Here is a 5,991-nt window from a genome sequence, read left to right as displayed (position 1 = left end):
TTGGTCAATGTTTCCTGGGCACTGGTAAAGAATATACATCCTGCTGATGTTGAGTGTGATGTTTTATAGATGTCATTTAAGTCAACTTTATTAATCATGCCAATTCTTTTATATTTTTACTAATTTTTTTCTTCTTTCATTTCTTGAGTAAAGTATATTAAAACAATTGTATATTTTTTGATATTTCCTTCTAGTTATATCAATTTTGCTTCTCCTAAATAGAAAAAAAATTATAATTTTAAATATTAAGAAATTCTTATTTTAGATCTAGCAATGATTTCTACATTAAGGTCTACTTTGTCTAATATTAGTACAGTAGTCTACCCCTAACCTCTGGGATACTTTCTAAGTCTCTGCGTAGATGTCTGAAACTGCAGATAGTACCACACCCTGTATATACTATTTTTTTCCCCCTATGTATACATATCTTTTTACGTAAAAGAAGTACTTTATGGCTCCTCTTTGACATATCTGAGGTGCTAGCAACACCACTCTTGCACTTTGGGGCCATTTAGTAAAATAAAGGTTACTTGAACGCAAGCACTGTAATACTTCAACCGTTGGTCTGTTAACTGAGAATGGCTACTAAGTGACTAAGGAGCAGGGAGCATGGACATGCTGGGAAAAAGGGTAATTCTGTCCCCAGGTGGGACAGAGCAGGATGGCTCCAGATTTCTTCTTGCTACACAAAATGGCTCACAATTTAAAACTTATGAATTGTTTATTTCTGGAATTTTCCATATAATATCTTTGGACTGTGGTTGATTGCAGGTAACAAACTGTGGAAAGCAAAACCATGAATAAGGAATTACTACTGAATAGCTGTACCAGATTGTTTATGGTTTGCAAAATATAACTTTTCCCTCCTTTAAATTTTAAACTTTTTAATATTTATAGCGTGCCTCTCATAAAATGATTTAGTTGTTGCTTTTCTTAAAAATGCAGTTTAAAAATATTTGTGTTTTATTGTAGCATTTGTTCCATATTTGGCTTTCAATTCAATGCTGAAATCCTTATTATTTGATTTCTTGAATATATTAATTATGGTTATTTTAAAGTTTATGTATGATCACTACTATACCTGGGTTTCTTTGGAATTTGTTCCTATTTCCTGTTTGTTTGTTTGTTTAGGGCCATACTTTTTTGTAAAAGTAGTTAAGGTAGGCCAGTCTAGTTCCATTTTACCCCTACACTTAAAGTGTAGCCCTTTGGGGTGTCCCAACTGAAAGATTGTTTTTTTTTTTTCCTAGGTATCCTTGTTGGTGAGCCCTAAACTCCAATTTTTACTATTCAGCACTTCCAGAGGTTTTATGCAAACTCTCAGCCTCATAGCTTTGGCTGTGAATCAGTAAATGGTGAAAGAAAATGCAGGATGTTGGGCTCACTGTTTTAACTCTTTACACTTCTTTTATTATGGAAATTTTGATCTTTGTTATCCTCACTGCCTTAATAGCTCCCCGATTGCTAAACACAGAAATTATATCTATCTATCTATCTATCTATCTATCTATCTATCTATCTATCTATCTATCTATCTATCTATCTCTATCATCTATCTTCTATCTTTTTGTCATCATCTAGAGAAAGAGAGAGAGAGGTAATTGAGTGTGTCTGCGTGTTGTTAGTTTTTCTTATTCTGGGTGGGAGGGTTCATCTGGAATAAGCTAAATCAGCATTACCTGAAGATGAAAATGTCTGATATAAAATCTTAAACATTTAATTTGTTCAATTAAAAACGATTCTTTAAAAATAATATACAAGAAATTCTGATGTGCAATTCTGAACCTGAAATTGTGTTCATGGAATTGTTTGCAAAGCACGGAAATCAAGAAAGAAAGTGAGGGAGTGAGGAAGAAGACAAAGGATTTTTGTCAGAGAAAGCAAAGGCAGACAAAGAGGAAGAGAAAGAAAAAGAGATACCAAAGCAGAGTTGAGACAGCAGAGCATTACAGATCTCCAGACAGGTTTTATCCTGAAGCCGCATTTTTGTTTTTCTGATTTTTTTTTTTTTTTTTTTTTATATCATGTATTTTTCTCATTTCTGTAATCTCTTGTCACTTCATTCAACCTGTCTGGAAAGTTTATGGCCATCTCAGTTACTGGATGCAACCCACTGTCTTTTATTCAGACTCTTTGTTGGACTATAAGGTGTATACTGCCAGCATTTCTTGTATGTACTCCAGCTGGGAATGGGACTGAACTCTCTCATTTTTTTCCTGCTCCACCTCTGACCCTCTTTCAGGCCTTTCTTGGTGTTCCTGGCCATCTGCCTGACATCCAGAGTTGCCTGCATTCTGACAAGACAGAGTGGTTCACCTAGCTTCGGAACAACATCAGAGGTGCCAACACAAAGTAGACCAGATACACCATCCAAAATACCCCTCATGGCTGTTCCAAACCCAGGACTAAGCCAGGAGTTGTTCCAAAAATACATCACTATATTTTGGCCTGAGTGTCACTTCCCTACTTGGCAAGCTAGGGCTAGAGAAATTGGACCAGAGATTTCCTGTTAGCCTCTTTTATATTCTCGTCTTTCAGGTATACATCTTTTACTTGTCTCATCTCTAATATGACACAGTTGCCCCAGCTTTTACAATTCTTTATAGCATATCAGAAATGAGTGAACGCTCTATGTTTTGTCTCCCACCTTATCCAAAAGAATTGCAGCAAACTGTTCTCTTCATACTAAACAAATGTTTTCCAGTGAATAAATGATCAACTGGATGAATATTTGTTGTATATTTGTACTTTTATATCATGGTTCACAGAACTCCCTAATTATACATGTTTCTTTTTTTTCCTGACCTTGTACAATCATCAATCATACCCATCCTTTGGGGTCCTCTCAATCTTTGAAGCCTCTTTTCACTATTCCAGTCTGCTTGATGTTTTCTTGTGAATTAACTATTAAAGCAGATATTTTTTTTTTTACTACTCATTTATGATTAATCAAAAACTTTAATTAGTAGCAAATGATTATACATAAAGATACCTTGCTTTCAGAAATGAAGGATGTTCATCTATTTAATATTGACTTCCTTAAGTCTCAAAAACCAGAGTAGTACAGGATAGTGGACTTGTTTCAATTTAAAAAATTATGAAACTGAAGTACAGGGAGAATAGTGATTTCTTCAAGGCCATGACTTTGCTAAGTGAAGAAGACAGAATTAGACTAAACATTCTTTCTCCAAAGTCTATGACCCTTCTACTGTAGCATACTTTTCCACTTTTTAAAACCCCCTTCAGCCTCCAATAAAGTCTTTCACAACTTATAAGTGTTCAATAAAGAATGAATAGATTAATGCTTTTTTTCAATTCACCATATATATATTTCTAAATATATATATTTAGAAATAGACCTAGTTGATATGTCCTTCAAAGTAAAAGAATTCCTCTGAGAGAATGGAATACCTATATAAAAATAGGAGCATTCATCAGTATAAGAAATGATTAACAACATTAAAAGTCTTAATTCAAAAGATGGATTCCATGGTGGTAGGTCAATATTTCTAAGTTTTGCGTTAAGCTGTTCTCAGACTTGGGTAAATGGGGTCATTTCCAAACAGGCCACCTTCATGTGCCTTAACTTGCTCTTATCTTATTCAGATGCCTAATAGACCCTCTTTTGTGCAAGGCACACTTATAGACATCCAGAACACATATGGATAACAGTCAAACTGATAACATGATGATCTTCCCTGACCCAGCTCTCTTGGAGATGCTGTGAAGCATTTTGAGTAACTTCATATTGTAGGGGGGAGAAAAAGTTGTTTTCTCAGGTTGAGACTGCGAAAGTTGTTTTCGCAGGTTGAGACTGGAGAAGCCAGTTCCTGGAAGATTTTGAAAATGTTAGATTATCTGTACATTGCCTTTTTGACATGTCAGTAGAAATTGCAAAGTATTATCACCACCATTAATTTACTTTTCTGACCAAGAAGAAGTATACTTAAAAAAAAAAAAGAGAAAAGAGAGAAAAATCTTAATAATAGGTTCTTGAACATTATCAGTATTACCACAAATTAGCTTTTGTGTTAGAACAGCCTGTTTGGTGCCAGAAACAATTCAAAAGCTTTACAATACAAAACGGTGAGGTTTTAACACAATGTAGTCTAGACAGAAATTGTTTGACAATACAGTCAAACCATTATTGTAAAGTTAAAAAACAAAATAAAATGAAGGATGCAAAATTACTTTTAATTGCTTTTTGGTGCCAGATACTGCCCCTTAAGCTAAGCTACTTTTTACATTATTTCTTCTATCCCAGAAGATTGTTTTCAAGTAACTACCCTGGCCACGAGCAGTGACTTAAAACACAAGGATTTAGGCTGCAGTTTTACTTGTGCCCAAATTCAGATTGGCTATCAACTCTTTTGCTCAGTTTTGCCATTGTCAGTTCTTCAATATACCTGTATTGGGGAATTTAGGCCCACATACGTCCAAAACTAGGGCCAATTGTTTCATGAGTTGGCAGGCTGAGATCTGCTGCAAGTCAGTGTCCTAGCAACGAAGTGACTCACCTCTTAAATTATCTCATTATTCTCTTACCCTAAATTGGGAGAAAGCTCATAATTTCCTTCCAATATATTTTCCTGCCACAATTTAGTTTCTCTTTTAATTATATGCAGGAAAAGAGGTTTTCATTGTGGTAGTGCCTTTCTTTTTCTTACCATTTAGGGTCTTTTAAATTAGAATGCATTCTTTATGAATATATATGTATATATACATATACATACACACATAAATTAAAACTTCATCTGTTGCTTCCTTTAATCTCTATATTTTAAAAATATACATTTTTTTTTCTGTTAGTTTAGGACAAGTTCCAACTTCCAATCCCCAATTTAGATTACATGCTCTGAAACTAACTCCAAACATTTACTGAGTTTGAAGGTCACAGTGCTATTGATTGATTTCTAGTTATAATGTATGTTGTCCTAACATGAATTGTGCTTTTTTTCTATAACTTTGGGCTGCGTCCAAAAATGCAAGGATCAAAGCATCTGGACTTGTTGCTTTCATGTTTGGCATATAAAGGGGCTGGCAGTCACCAATGTGGTCTTGGCTGGGTCCTACTTGTTTTCATTCTCTGATGTGAAACAGTTGGGAATCACAGACCCTCCAACAGCTAGAGTGGACTCAATAAAAATTGGCTTAATAATCTGCCAACCATTTGGAAGTGCCAGTCTCCACAGTTTTCAGCAGTTATTGGCCATGACATGTTTCTTTCTTTTTTTTTTAAGGAAAGAATTTGCTGTGAAATTAGTTTTGAGATCAACATCTGAAATAGGTAAACTATTCATCACAGTAAACTGACTTTATCATCTTTGATCTCATTTAATTCATTATTTTATATATTTCATTTTTCTTATGTGATAGTTCCTTTTATCCATTTGTTTGTTTCTCATGAAAATCAAACGTGAAATATAACAAATAACAGAGAGGGCTTAAACATTTGACAATTCTATCTAAAGTTTACAGATTTAAAAATTATCTAGTCATCTTAACATTTCCAGTTACTCAGATGTAAAACATCTCATATTAAATAATTGAAATTTGATTTTAATAAAAAATATTGAACGTATTTATAAACCGGTATAATACATATGAAAATCTATTTTGATCAGGGTGAGGAATTTTTCAAATAGATTTTTATTATTTAAACTCTAGGGAAATGCTGTTTTTTTACATTGAATTTTATTACTGTGAATACAAATTTTAAAAGTAAAGTTGTTAACTTTTTAAGTCTTATAAATATTTTTATTATTTAGGAATTTCATTGGCTTTCAATAGTTTTTATATTTATCACCATCCTATCTTTCTCTACTACATTGTTTTCCACCACAAAATGATTGTAGTTGACATATATTTTCTATAAATTGTTAAGCTCTTTGAAGAGGAGGCTGTACCAGGGTAAATATAATAGCACTGGTGATGGCTGTAGGAAGCAAAGTTATTTTTTAAATTAAATGAGAACCTTAATTTGAATTTGAA

Source organism: Pteropus alecto, unplaced genomic scaffold (genome assembly GCF_000325575.1).
Source record: "Pteropus alecto unplaced genomic scaffold, ASM32557v1 scaffold33, whole genome shotgun sequence".
Taxonomy (NCBI): Eukaryota; Metazoa; Chordata; class Mammalia; order Chiroptera; family Pteropodidae; genus Pteropus; species Pteropus alecto.
Note: the sequence above shows the minus strand (reverse complement) of the source record.